This window comes from Platichthys flesus, chromosome 15 (genome assembly GCF_949316205.1).
Source record: "Platichthys flesus chromosome 15, fPlaFle2.1, whole genome shotgun sequence".
Lineage (NCBI taxonomy): Eukaryota > Metazoa > Chordata > Actinopteri > Pleuronectiformes > Pleuronectidae > Platichthys > Platichthys flesus.
The window spans coordinates 14180180-14195787 of NC_084959.1; the positions used below are offsets into that span (position 1 = coordinate 14180180).

Sequence of the window (15608 nt, forward strand, 5' to 3'; positions counted from 1 at the left end):
ACAGGAGATCCCAGAGAGTAGCAGTCTAGAAGGACATTCAGAGAGTGGATACTTCCACCAAGGCTAATGCATCTCGCCATGTTAAAGAAAGTGAAAAAAAAAATCCTGGAAATGCCTATTTATCCAGATCTTCTCTTAAATATATTGGGTTCTTCCTTGGGTCACACACCAAACCGCCACAAAACGTAATGGAGATCAGTTAAGTCGTTTCTTAGAAATTCTAATGAATGACTGACTGACTTGGGTTCAATGTGTTCCCAAAAAATTACCGATCTATCTAAATGCTATTTTCTATTGGTAGTTGCAGAGTCCACCTTTCCTGCACTGGATTCGGCTGCCTACACACAGAGATTTACAGGAAATGATGCAGAATATATTCCAGGGCATTATTAATTCACTGACAACAACCTTACTGTTCATGTACACACTTGCTACCATATTAGAGCTGTATGAAGACAATGATAAAGCCAATGGAATTGCTTTTATTGTTAAGAAGTCACAGGAAACGCAGAACACCTCTAACGTACACCACTCGTTCAACTAAGGGGAGTCCAAAACGTTTTATTTTTGGCGTTTCCAGACAGTGGATCAGTTTTAAATATTGCAGGAGCAGCCATGCAAAGTGAGCTTTTAGATAAAGCTGTCAGAAAAGCTGCAGGAGACAGGCCGTACACCTCCACCTTCTCTTAGAGGTAACCGCCACACCGCGACTTAACTGAAGTCTTTAAAAAATGTAAACGTCTTTATTTATTAGGTTGCAGTGTAGGTAGACAGTTTAACCATGATTTAGTTGCTATGTACTAATATTGTAAAAATTAGAGTTAGAAAAGAAATTGGAATGTGAGGAAAAAACAACCTTCACTCAGGATAATCCCCTGCAGAAATAATCCAATATCGATGATGGTCCTGCAGAATCATTAACATTAATAATGTTTTATGTGTACTTTCAGAATATATGTGAGAAATGATGAAATAGATCATATTTTATTACACTTACACTGGGCATACAGGTCCAATCCCTATTAAATCCTGTGTCTACAGACTAAATAAATGCACCTTTATATTTATATACTGGGCTCAAAACAAGGAAGGTCCTGTTGTCAGTTTTTGGGTGATCTAGATGTACATCATTGCAGATGCAGACAGTTTTTTAAACAGACTATCAACTCGGCCCAACAGTCCCATTAAGAAACCACATTTAAATTCACTAGATCAAGATTTGTAGTATTTGGATCAGCACCAAATTGCACACAGTCATAAATATCAGTATGTCGTTTGTTTTTTTTTATTGTATCAAGATCCATGAATTATTTAAAGAGAAACCCCATCTCGCAAAGCTAAAGGAAGTAAAAGAAAACCCAACTATTGGATCTGCTCACTGATCTGAATCTGCACCAAAATGTAATGGCTTCTTCCCAGACCCATAAAGCCTTTGTCCACCAAATTTCATGACAATCCGTCCAGTAGTTTTTGCAGAAACTTGCTCACAGACAAACCAACAAATAAATGGACAGGAACGAAAAACCTCTTTGGCAGAGGCAATTAAAAAAGTGAAATATTTAAAAGTCAAATCCATATGTTTGGTGGATAATAGGTGATGTATCTTTGACCACAGACAGACATAACAATGTGTAATACAATCATGTCATGCAGCTGTTCCTATAGATATACAATGCTCGTTTGCGGACATGATGGGAAAGCAGCCCGAGAGTTCAGACACACAATCTGAAACATAAGCCTCCTTTATTGTCTAACACTGGGGAGGGTTTTGACGGGAGCTCATCATTCATCTGAGTAAATACGTACAAGTTCACTTTCCTCATGCTAATCAAACTGCAGCAAACAAGAAAAAAAGAAAGAAAAGAAAAAAAAACAACAACTGCTGCTGAAATTTAAACGTGGCCTAAAGAAGACTGTCACGCTCGGTGGGAAATGTACCTTGACAGATGGGCTGGCCCCACTTATGATGTGTACGTTAGCATTAGTCGAGCAAGGAAACCCGCTGCATGTGATGTAACTCATATAAACCACACGTGAACAGTAGCAAAGAAAATTCAGTTTCGTTTTATGAAAAACATTGACGACAACATCCTAATTGCAGATAAACTAGGTCGGATGAAAAGCTCTGCATACTACGTCCAGCACACAAACATTCAAAAAGGCACCGTATATTGTAGAACTGTTTGAGGAGGACTGACTAATGACAAGGAATAATTCTGTAGAAGCTTCAGAGCATAAATACAGGCCAAGCAAACAGCCCATTCAAACGGGCAGGTTGAGAAAGGACATTCAGTTTCCTGTTTTCATTGCCTTTATAAGCTGATACAGAAAAAGTACATTCAGACACAATACTGCCTCAATAAACCTGATTACTCAAGATAACCCACAGTACTACAGTACTAGTGCAACAAAATTGTCTGTATTGTCATATTGGTTTAGGGAGAGACCTGGAATCCTGTGTGCCATCAGCTGATCACTATCAGACGACTCTTACAATCGCCTATCAGATTGAAACAAGGTAATTAGGTGGTCTTGCTCACACTGGTCTGACAAGCTCACACTCTCTCACTCCTGTGATTATTCATGTCACTGCCTCTGCCGCTACACAGAAGTAGCCATGCTCGGATTTGTCCTTTGAATAAAAGACAATTTTCGTCCCACGGCATTTGGAAAGCTATGGAAAGTATATAAGTGTCTTTCTGCAACCTGACATTTTGCAAGAATGCTGTTTGACCATGGTGTAGTCTCTTGATAATCGCCAAGCACAAGTGTGTTTTCATTGGATATACTGTAAAGTAAAAATGTAGGGTTCTATATAGTTGCCTTTATGCTAGGTATTGAAATATTGCAGTTTTACATTCAAGTAACAAACAGCCATTCATGATAAATAACATTCAGCCTGGGGATATTAGAAATTATGCAACAAAGAAGTAAATTCTAATGGTTAAAATGTGCTGGCAAATTATCTCTGGTATCAAATTCAACTTTGGTAAACTTTGATGTCCAAATTTGTGCCACTGACCAATAGCAAGTCACTGTGTCAGTGACGATCTTTGAGCAAACTTCAAATCAAAGAGCCCAAAATGGAATGTACAATCTTTGTCGTAAAAATACACTTTAATGTAACCTGCTCTTTTGAAGTATATATTATATGCAGAAAGGTACACTGGTTTCCTGCAGGTTTCAATAATTTTAATTTGTGGATTTTAAAGACTACAACAAATAGTTATGAAGGAATATGGGAGGAGTCCTAGAATTACTTATACTTCCCTATATTTAAAGATAAGGTGAAGTAGCCAAGTTGAGAACAACTCTCTAGTCACTACATAATCTAGTAAAATCCACCCAGAGCCAGTAAGTTTCTGTATCCTTACTCACAGCCAAGCAGAGTACTGAGATACATTCTAACCAAGGTGTTGGGTCTTGTTTGCAGTTCAATTACTGTGTAAGTATCTGTATCCTTGATTAGTGAAAATACACACTGAGATGTTACTAACTACACATACATCTTAATTGGAAGTAGCAAATAATGTAAAGTTACAGTAAAATAAAGTTCTACCAAAATATTTTAAAGATCTAATATGGACATTTTTTCATGTGTTTAATACTTTTTTAAGGCTTGAGTTGAGATTTTTCATTTTTAGACTTTTTAAGACCCTGATTATGACAGGAGTTGTGATACAAAAACATCCATTAGCTTTCCATTCCATTAGCGACCGAGCTAATGGAAGTGTTAGCTAAAGATACGACAACAACATGGCATTATTTCTAAAGATGCCTCGATGAGCCTGTATTTTATGCATGTCTATGATGTCAATGTAACTCCCTCAACCTGATGCACCCACCCAGTTGGCACATATACCTTAGCACAAAAACAGCCCCACTGCTTATAAAAAATTATCAAATAATCACTGTAATTTAAATGGTGTGGAATTGCATGTTTCTGGGTATAAGCAGAGCCACAATACACTGCAACAATTCATGTGTTTAAACAATTTTCCATAAGCTATAAATGTTTTTCCCTTTTTTTCCCCCAACTCTTTTTATTCATTCCTCAAATTATGTTTTTTATTCAGCCCTTTAACGTATCACATCATAGAATCATACTGCCGCCCCAAATATAAAGCTCTGTTACACATACTTCACTTGAAAGGCACTCAATGAGCCCAGAGAACTTCAACAAGGCTAAACAACATAAACCAGATGTCAGAGAAAAAACATACAAATTATTATTAATAATTTGGATGTGCCTCAAAACGTGATGAGCTCATCCCTCACTCCTGCCTCGGCCCTCCGCCACGGTAAATTAAAATCGGTTCAGTACTTTCTGTTTGATGCTGCAGACACATCAACAGACACAGGTGAAAAGATAAACTCCTTGGCTGAGGTGATTATGATTTTGTTATGCAAAAGGAAATAGATGTTTTTAAACAGGTCACAGGAAATGTTGTAAATACGCTGCAATGAACGTGTAAGAGGAAAATTTCTTTATTTTTAGACGGTATGGGATGATGTTTTCTCCCTCATGTTATTGCAAAAGGTAAATCAATTTTAATTTGTATTCAAGCTGCTGGAGCTAACGTCTATTTACCTCCCCTTCTCGCCAGCCTACTGATTGTGAAAACTACAGACCAATCTTTTGCTTTGCTGACAAACATTAAGGTTTTCTGCCCTAAAACTGAGTTCTCGACCTTCTGAGAACATAGTAATCATCAGTACGGGCTTTTTTGTTACTAATTTGGTCTGAACTCAGTGAGGGGTCTTTTGTTGGAACAAACATGGGTATTTTTGAATTAACAAGGAAAGACAATAAGGGTCCACTGAGATGACTAACCCTGGGCCCTGAATCACCGGAGCGTCAACAGCACAACACCATGGTTTAGGATTGATGCGATCCACTGAATCTCTGACTTGAAGGAGTTTAGAAAACAAAATTTCCAAATGTTCAAGCACACGAGCAGCACATCAGCAGAATAAAGCCGGCACGTGTCATTTAACCCACTGACTGCAGTAATGCATCAAACAGGAGACAGGGTGGTTAAAATTATCTTGCAATTTCATTTGGAAGAAAAAAATAACCAATTACAGAAGCCTTGTGGGATGCCTGGTTTTTGCACGGGGCTCACACAGGGCAGTCGCTTGAATGTCTAATTAAAGGTCAAGTACAGTCCGCTTTGATTTGTGGCTCCACAAGAAACACAGGACCTCACAACAATGTTCTGTATCTTTTTTTTTAACCGGTCAGTTTACCACGTAACAGCAAATCTATACCTCAACCTCTTTTTGTCACTTGGGACAGACAATTACGTTTACCTATCTCAATCTGTTCATTCAGGAGCTGGCAGAGATTCTGAGGTGGCTTTAACCAATTTAGACCTGATGCAACATACTGGTGTGCGTGTATATAGCATTGAGCGATATTGAATCAGATTACATAATTCCATTGATTAAAACAACATTGACAATAACAATGAAGATTCAGATGATGCTTACCATTGCTCAGTCGGTGAAAGACATGAGAGAAGTAGGGGATCACTGGGAATTTGCCAGATATATTTATATATTTTTTTATATTCTTTAGGGAAAAGGCAATGAGCAATAACAATTTAATCAGATTCCATTTTCAGGAAACCCAAAAGGCTTTATTTGGTTGTTTTCAAAAAAAGCTTAGGTTTTTCTTTTTTATTTGGCCCCTTGAGTGTCAATGGGTTAAAAGGGTGCTGCTGTACTGTCAGTAAAAGGTTAGTAAGTATATATAATCCTCAGTGGCATGTCTTTGCACCTTTACAGAGATATTTATTCAATGTTCATTAAAGACTAAACGTCCACAATATTGCGTGAAAAAAACTCTTCACAGCTTCGTCTTAAAAATGTCTTTTGGCTGCTAAATCTGTCTTCTGTGGCTACACTGGGTTTCCACAAAGCATTGAGTGCACTGCCGAGCACACACTCCAATGTTCTTTCCACATAAAGTGACAGTTTACTTCTGCACTGGAAGGACAGTGTGTGTGTGTGTGTGTGTGTGTGTGTGTGGGGGGGGGGGGGTATTAACATTTCCGAGAGCACCATATCTCAAAATTTGCTCAGCCATCGAAGCTCCTCACTTTATCTCAAGGCAATGAAACGTGCATTAGCCAACTTCATACTGCAGCATTAACTGGCTATCATATTCCCATCTGAAGATGCAGAAACTAAGGCGTCTAACTCATAGCAAATGGGGTTGCCATTCCAGAGCAGTATATCAAGTAGGCCACGACTGCCCGTGTGTAACTCATGTCAACGCTGCCCGCACCTTCATAAAGAGCGCCAGCTGCCTAATGCCTGCACTGTGTCGGGAGCAAGGTGAATTATGATCATCCTCGTCAATGATACACTAACACCGCTCGAAGGAAACAGTTCAATTTGTTTTTTCAAGATGCCGTGTTTGACAGCCCAAACAAACATCGGAGAACGGACTGTTACGGCTGCTGAATGGATCGTATACCTGGTGAATTAAACTTTGCGATTCACGAAAGGACACGTGGGCTGTTTTAACGGGCTCACACCTCAGCTGCTAATAAAAGAAACATTATATTTCCAGATATTCTAATGGGGTTCGGTGTGATATTCCTCCCCAGACTGAACGAGACGGGGACGGCATTCACCCCGACTTATCTCCTGGATGAATGTTATGTGATATTGTTCAAAGGAGGTTACACAAGATGGTTACCATGGCATTTGCACAGGCGTTTCTCCGGCATTACTTTGCTCGCGGATAATAGGTCAGGTCGAGCTATTCTCCTGCTTCTCTCCTCCTTGGTTGTGACGTGTCTAAGAGCTGGGTCATTTTAACCTCCCTTTTCTCTGACTTGACATCTTCACACAGGTATCAACATCTCCTCCACCTCTTCCATTATAGCAGCTTCACCAATAATCCGGCATGCAGCCAATGTTTCAGGTGAATATGCCATAGCTTGCTGAGAAAGCTCATGTGATGACCGGAAATATGGGATGGATTTTTATCCTGTTTTGGGCAAATGATAATCTAATGTTTCAGCCGTTCTGTATGTGCCTTGCATATCTCTAGAACCAATTATCTTGTCGGCTTCGCACTTGACACGTTGCCATTGGCATTAATAATCTTTGAGTAAACAGGCGACCAATCCTCTGTCATTGCAGCGAATGGAAATCAGCAATGAAGTGACATCGTCTATCACGACGAAGACGTTCACAGCAACGGGTGCATGTGCAACAGTTTAAATGACAACTAATTCTCCAGTTCAGGTTCTGTGTACTGAGTCGGGCTTCACCGAACTTTGAATAAAACAGGCGAGCAGCTCTTGGTGCAGTAGCAGTGGAGCAGCTTCATGGTTCCGGGGAGTCAGTCCTGCAGCATCGCCTTACCTGCCAAGGCTCCGCTACTGCAGGTCACTTTAACTGTTTCAGAGAGATCGCTGCATCCAGCATCACCACACTGAGAACAGCCACTGCACTAGCTGTGCTAATTCTAAAAACATAAACATGTTAGTATTGGAAAATCTAGAGCAACAAGGGCTTCTTGTTCCATATTCATGGTAATAGGTGCCGTGCAGCAGTGACATGACAGTCTACATCCATCCTAATATCAACCCTCTATGTCCAAACCGAATACCAGATTTTGAAGAATTGGTCCTGATACAGATCAAAAGACTCTCAAACTGCAAAATTGGTAAGTGCACAAGGGCTCTTTTGTGGACCTTCTGGACCATGATACACTCTTTCTGTAAGTGCACAATCTGCAGACTCCCCCCAGGACTGACCCACAATTCACAGTGCTGTGACATAAAAAAAAAACCGGATTGACAGGGAAACCCCAGAGGCGGCCTTGTTTTTATTATTTTTTTAAACAGAATGATGGTCAGATACCTCTGTTCTGAGTGCCACATAGTGCAATACCATACTTTATAAATCTATTTAGAGCTCTTTAAATTAAATTATATGGAGTCCAATACTTCAGTCGTGGAGTGGACATTGAGATTCTCTCTGTATTATTTTGAATGACTTCAGTCGGAACATTTCTAACAGTGATGACCTCTAAGGTGTTCACTGTAAAGATCGACATCCTTAAAACAAGTCTTCACCAGCGATACCTGCAAAGATTACATTTGGCCATGAACAGAAAATCTCTCCAGCCTCCACTGTGAGCACAATCTGGATCTGCTGTTTGTACGTTAACTTCCTCAAAGCGGATGTACTTTGAATGCAACTAATATGAGAATGTATAAGTATCATGCAATAGCACTTCCACTCGGTGAATGCATCTTGGTTAGACAGCCACCTGTTTACTAATTTGTAATATTACTGCTCGATACAGAATGTTATCTTTTTGGAATGTGTAAAATGCATAAAGTGACCAAACAACAGGATGTAATTAAGTATAAAATTATGGAAATTTAAATAAAACACAAGCTGATGTAAAACATGTTGCAGGCACAGCAGGAGTAAAATAAAGTTATGCAGCTAGCTTAACAAATCACAGCATATTTTAAGTTACTTATGCAACGTTCTCCGCAACCCAATAAAAAACATTAATCCCGTCCGAAACCCAAACAAGAGCAGAGAAACTTTAAATTCCTGATAATATCTCGTCTCTGATGGACATATAACCAAATTCAGGAACAAATGACACCTCTGTTAACCATCATTTACCAGTTAAATTCCTTGCAGCACATAAATGGCTGTAGCATTCAGCCTATGCTCATTCAGCGCGCAACGAGCTGCAGTTCGGGGAGTTAAAACACGTAGATTCTGTGCAACAGCTAATTTTGTTTTTAACATTTGGAAATGTTGATTCATCCAAGCAGCAGTGCAGCATCAAAGAGCAAAGGGAAGCTGTGATAAATATAATCACCTGTTATTTTGAGCCCTCGTTAGCAGCAGGAAGACATATCACATATCAAAGTCTAAAAGAGGAATCCAAGTATCCTGTTTGTTTTTCTGGCCTTAAACTAATAATTAATTAGTATATTCCAAAAAATCTTTTGTAACCAAAAAAACTAGTCTGTGACATTACGATGACAAATTAATAAACTTTTAAATATCAAGCCCTACTTACATTTCTCTGTCATAATGGTTTGATAATGAAATCTTGTCATCAATTATTGTCTATTTTTAGAGGTGTATATATGGGCTGAGATATAAGTATCAGACCGTTTTACTTCCTCACATCAGTATGTGCCTCAGCCTTCAGAAATGAATATCAGTTGGGCTCCACTTTTGAACGCTGGGCCTTGGTGATGGATATAAGCACTGATATGTGACAAAGTAGCTCTCTCTCAAAAACAGCTGTATGGATGACACTACAGCTGGACATCAGCTCTGCTCCCCTTTAAGAAAGCTCAATGTCCACGTGTGATAGAATATCTCAGCCAACACTCTTGGCCACTTCACCTTCCTCACTCACATATTACCCAAACATACTTCATTAAACATTAAGACTCCACTTTTTTTTGGTTCTACACTCTGGGGCTACACTTCGCGTCATCATCCAATCCATTAAGCAGCCGCTCTTTCTATTTTTTTCTTACACAACATTTATCTTTTCTATTTTTGCTCTGGACAAAATGTGGTCGCCGTGAAAAGAACTTTATCGATGCTTTACCGACGTATTTTAATGCAGAAATCTGCATGTTTCCCTATATAGGTAGACAACAGTTTTAATAGGCAAAGCCCATGTATCAACAGGTTTGGTTGATTATATGAAGTGTTTTATGATATATTTGGTGTCCCAAAAGACCATCTGTGTATTAAATTTGCCACCAAAGCCTCCAAACCCACTCACTGTTGAATGCAAGAACTGCAACAGAGACACAAAATGGAGCATGGTCAAACAAATTCCAGAAATAAAACATTCAAAATGATCAAATAGGGAATAAGGGGTTTTCAATTTTTTAATCCTCCAAGAAAACGTTTCATTTTGAGATTCTATGTATAGTTCTGCACATTTTTAGTACTGGGTCTCCATTCTTTGCTGTAAATATGCACCGTGTCTTTTCTCTAGGATGCAAGGACTAAATTTGGTTTGAAGACATTTGGAAGCCCTTAGAAATAAGTCAGCTAGTCTTCAGCCATATTCTGTTCGGTTTGTGTAAAATGCCAGTAACCAAGCTGACGTGAGGCCTGCCTTGGAAGGCAATCAAAGCAATTCCAACAGTACACGGACCAGACTCATACTTCTTCTTCCACAAATTCTGCAAACAAAGTCTACAAAAAACACTTTATTGGTTTTCTGATGGATTTTAAATGTCACTCCTCTGTGGCTACAGGCCACATATATATATCCGCGTGAATAAAAAACACACACATCTATTCCCTGAAAATGAAAATACACCATTTCTCATCCCTGACCTGTCAGAACAGAGGTCCTGTTGTCTGCCATTAACTGAGCACTGCCCAACCACCACTGAATATTAATGGAGCCTCCCCTAGATCATCAGTGTGTGCATTTAATTCACAATCCTATCTGCATCTTCTAGGGCTGCACCGACGTTGTGCATGCGTGTGCATGTGTGTGTGTGTGTGTGTGTACTGTGTGTGTTACTCAGAGCTGTTGTGGGTTTGTTCATGAGAGAGGACATCTTCTGAGTTGGAGCCCTGACACACACACACACAAACACACAAACACACCGCTTGATTTTAGTTACATTACAGCACAGAAGCGTGTCTAATTAAGCAGCCATTAAGGCATGTAATAAAGGCTTTCTTCAAACAATCTCCACCTCCACCAGCACCTGCAGCAGTGAGACAGGACACCGGAGCCCCCCCCCCAGCACGAGAAGAGCGGCCAGTCCCACTGATTCCCAATTAAATCACACGAATGTCATCTCGTCGGCAGCATGGCCCCAATGACAGAATACTGATTCCCGAACGCAAAGAGTCGACCGATCGCGTTGGTATGTGACAGCTTATCAACAGGCAAGGCCAAAGGAAGGCTCCCGCTGCAAGGAAGAATAAATACGTGCTATGGCAACAAAGTGCTTTTTGGGAGAATTGACACTATAAAAAAAAAATATATACCCCCCCCCCCCCCCCCCCCCAATTCTGACAGTGCGTCAAGATGGATAACGTGCGCAATGTGCGAAGTCACCATTGCGCACATATGACACCCGATAGACGGGAGAAGGGGAAAGATAAAAAAAAAATCTCTGCTCACGTCTGCGGAACATATGGCTTACCTTAGGGGTCTCGATGCAAGCACCGGATTTATGATGATGACGAGGATGATGATGGTGATGCTGGCCCGTCCATGCGATTCTTCGGCTCCGTCCTCTGTCGGTGTGTCGATGGTGATGATGAAGAGGAGCGTCTAACTAGGCCATTTCTTCCCCGATCGCAGTTGTTTCTCGGGAGGGCAGCGCGTCGCGGGGTCTCGCACATCAGCACAGCTTCTCGGCGTCCGTCTTCTCTCTCCGGCTTTTCCCAAAAAAAGCACACCTCATAGTGGCCCCCTCCTCCTCTCATCCCTCTCCGACTACACCCCGCTCTCCTCCTTATCCACAGATGTGTGACTTTTTTGTCTCTATTCTGGTGTTGAGCCGCAGCGGCGAGAGAGGGAGGAAAGAAAGGAAAAAAGAACGACTCTCAGTGATATAAACGCGTAACGCTATAGCGTCGAGACTGTGCGCGCTGCTCCGCGAGTCAACGCAGCGATCGGTCCCTTCTCCCCCATTTGTCCATGCTGATAATAATCCACCGTATATCTGCACCGCCAGAGGCCTTCAACACAAAAAAAAAACACAACGCACACAAACACACTCGTTCAACAACAGCGGACAGTTGGAGTTAAAGCGTGAAATTTGCGTCGGAAAGACACCCACCGAAATCAGGTGTCCAAATCGGTCTCCTTTACGCGCTTGCGTGGTGTCTCTGTGAAAGGTCTCACTTGGTGTCTGACGCTGTGCGCGGAGAACAGAGGCTCGCTCTGTCAAACATCTTCCGTTTAGCCGGCATGGTTTAAGAAAAGCGGGACAAACATGTCAGTGAGGTGCGGGGGTATTATTTTGAAGCCTGATACATGCGCTGGAGGAGAAGGAGAGGAAGATGAGGACGGGGAGGAGGAGGAGGACGAAGATCCCGCCGCCTGTGCTTCAACAGTCTCTCTCTCTCGCTCTCTCTCTCTCTCTCTCCCCCTCTCTCTCTCTCTCTCTCTCTCTCGCAGGACACAACTTGCAATATTTCAGTCACACAGCTCGTTGTCATGACGAGGAGCTGCGACGCATGAGCCCGTGAACGCGCACCGGATCTGCTGGAAAACCGTCATGTAATATAAAAACATGAATGTCTTTGCAGATACAGGCTTTTTGCTTGTAAATGAGGATCTTCACGGCGCTGACGTCAGACAGCTTTCTTAAGATTTCAATAAAAGCATTTGTGGGCTTCATACATCCAATCTATAAATGTATCCCTTTAACATATTCACATGTATTTTATATTTGACCTTCCCTTTATTGTTTTCTCAAATCTGCCTTTTCCCATGAGTTCATGAGTTCTGTCGAGATTCAAAGAAATTCTAAATACGGTGTAATTTCATGATGTGCTTCGTACATTATTTTTGCAGCATTTAACTCAATGATTTTAATCATGAGAATCCTGATCATAATATGAAACGATTCATTCCTTATATGGATCCCATGACTCCCCATAACGCCCTAATCAATATGTGTTTATTTAAAGGAAAGTTGCTGGAAAAGAGCAGGAATACTCCTTGAGTGGAACTTTCAATTAAACCTGCATTACTCGATTTCGCCACTTGGAGGCAGTACATACAAACTGGAAGCCCATCACAGTCAAACGCATTTAAAGCTCTAGTTTGTAAGATTTGGGTAAAATGGATCTTTTAGCAGAAATTAAATTCATAATAACCGTAATGATGTTTCAACTATGCGTTTTATCTAAATTGTACAAATTATTGTTTTCGCTAGCTGTGAATGAACTCTTTATATTTACATCAGGAGCAGGACCCCTCTACGGAGGCTGCCATATTTTTTTACAGTAGCCCAGACTGGACAAACTAAACACCTTTTGAGTTGTTCTGACAACTGAAGTCTACCACAGGTTCTCTTTCAAGTTTGGAAGGGGAGGGTGAGGTGAGGGGTATTCAGCTGCAACATGCAACTTCACCACGTAATTCATCACAGTGAACCTTTAAATCGTTGCGGGGAAGTTATTAGCCAACGGTCGCTTATTTGCATGTCCAGCCCACACAGAGCAGCATTCTTTGGTGGTTTTAAACTTGTGTTTGTGTCCACCTGATAAATGTATCTGTTCTCAGATATATCTGTCTCTTCTGCTGCTAAATCTCCAACTTAAATTCGACAGATTATCGCCCTGGCCGATATTCAGCATCTTTACAATCACAAGAATGATTGTTTCTGTTTTATTTCTCAACTAATTGAATTTTTAAATGTAAAAAAAAGTACAGCTCTGATGCCTCTCCCTGTCTGTAGTCACCACTCTCTTGTGTCGAGTAATGTCCCAACCACAGCTCCTTATGATTGATTACACATCATGAGTAATAGCTTATCAACACTGAAGGCTACTGTGTACACAGAGGGACAAGAGAGGGATGTATTTGCAGCCTGGAGCAGCTCCAGCAAGGGAAGAGAGTGGTGAGTCGAAGGTAAGGCGGCAGATAAAAGCCAAAAGTTGCGATAAACATCAGAGTCTTCTATGCCAAAGTTTCACTAACACCAAAATCGAATAGACGATTCTATTCATTGATTAAACACCGAGAACAGGAGAGTGACAATTGCTAACTTGTGCGATAAAGGAAGTATCGGATGAGAAAAGTGTGCACACCCATGGAATTAGTGAGAGTGTCGCAAAAAGAAGGAGAGATCTGTGAGTGCTTCATAGAAAAAGATGCAATGAAATAAATAGGAGAATGAATAGTTGAGACAAAGAGCAACAAATGCAGCCAGTAAATTATACTTAGTGCAGCACGTCAACACCTGAATGACCACTCTCTACTGTTACTTCAAAGAAATTAATTAGTCTGCTCTATTAGGCTGAAGAAAAATACAAAGCAAGTCAGAAAAAACATTAACAAAACTATTCAATTAAAGAACATCTTTAGGCTGCATTGGAATAATGCATACATGCTGTTTCTGTAGGAACTGCACCAAAGGCGATCAGCCCATTCCAGTTATGCCCTTAACACTAGTAGTTAATTGATATATCCAAACTGATGTAGTCCAACACAAAAGTCCTGCGATAAACCTTCCTATTGAAGAATATGATCTTCAGTTTTTATTACCTCCACCAAGGAGGATTACACAAAAACTACTCATTTGATTTAGCATTGTGAGATTTCATCATTTCCCTTGATTTCTCAGAGAATAATTCATGGATCTTAAGGGAAAAAAACATATTTAGGGGACTGATATTTATGAGTGTGTGCAATTTGGTGCAGATCCAACAAAAAATGTGGATCTAGTGCATTTAAACGTGGTTCCATTTGGGGACTGTTGGGCCTTGGTGGAGATATAAACTCTGCTGAGTGGCCTTCTGGGTAAATTGCTTTATAGAGTTGTTGATTTGACTGTCTGATCATTTTGGAAAATGTTGTGTGTAGTGTTGTTGGGCTGCAATATGCAGAGAGGTGTCTCTGATGTTTAGCTAATCTTTATGAACTTTATTAACTAACTAAGTTTAAAATATTTAACACAAATCTTATTTGATTCCAAGTATCTGGTATCAGCTTCCTTGATAACTAATGATCGTCAGATATCTGAATACTGTTTTTATTCTATCACATTCAACTAATAGAATGCCAGGTGTAGTGCTGACAAGTGAAATTGTCCTGTCTTTTTGGATGTGATACTTCTTCTAGAGTCCTGTATAGGTAATGTTACTTTAACCAAGTTAATGCTGGTGCACAACTGAGTTCAGTGGATGGAGCCCAGGAGAAGTGTGCAAGCAAGCCTTACAAAAGTTGAGCGAATTAAATTTGTTCTCAAACAGAAATACCACACACTTAAGTAACTCAAATGTAAGTTATTGTTGAGTCTAATGTGCACAGATTTTAAACTGATAGTCTTGAGAGTGATGTGATACAGAAACAGGATTTGACTCCTCAGCTAAAGGCTATGAACCGTAGCTTAATATGGGTCAGTGTGGAACAAGCCTCCCTGGCCCTTGTGCCGAGGGCAAATCTCAAGTGTTATGTTAAAATGAGACGGGAGACTCTGTAGGTCCTGAGGTCCCCGGGGACAACTTCTCATGGGTCGGGAGGAGATTAAAGCACCAGCAGCTGCAGGACTAACATCTGCTGACTGAATATTATTTACAGCAACCACACACCATTATCTGTCTGGACCTGCCCTGGAGTTTTTTCTACCAGAAACTCTGTGTGAAAGGGAGAGTTTCAAATTTTCCTGGATTGTATCACAATCTTCCCCACATCACCTGACTTAAGGGGAAAAAAGGGAAACTACTGCCCTACTGAATTTAATTGTAAGCGGGTGCTGCGTGCACTCAGCTGGAAGATATCAGCACATTGTCTCCTTAATCAAGCTGGTGCCCGCTGCTCCTGTGTCCTCAGGTCAGCTGAGACGCAGTAGATGGTGAGAAGGGATGAGACAGAAGGATTG

General features: G+C 40.7%; 1 protein-coding gene across 1 annotated transcript in view; it reads right to left on the reverse strand.

Annotated features, from left to right (window-relative positions):
- nlgn2b (neuroligin 2b) overlaps positions 1-11745 on the reverse strand; it is a 62339-nt gene extending 50594 nt beyond the window's left edge. Inside the window, exon 1 of the mRNA XM_062406900.1 lies at positions 11193-11745. The gene's annotated coding sequence lies outside the window, so the exon portion shown is untranslated. The remainder of the gene's footprint in view (positions 1-11192) is intronic.
- Positions 11746-15608: the final 3863 nt, after the last annotated feature.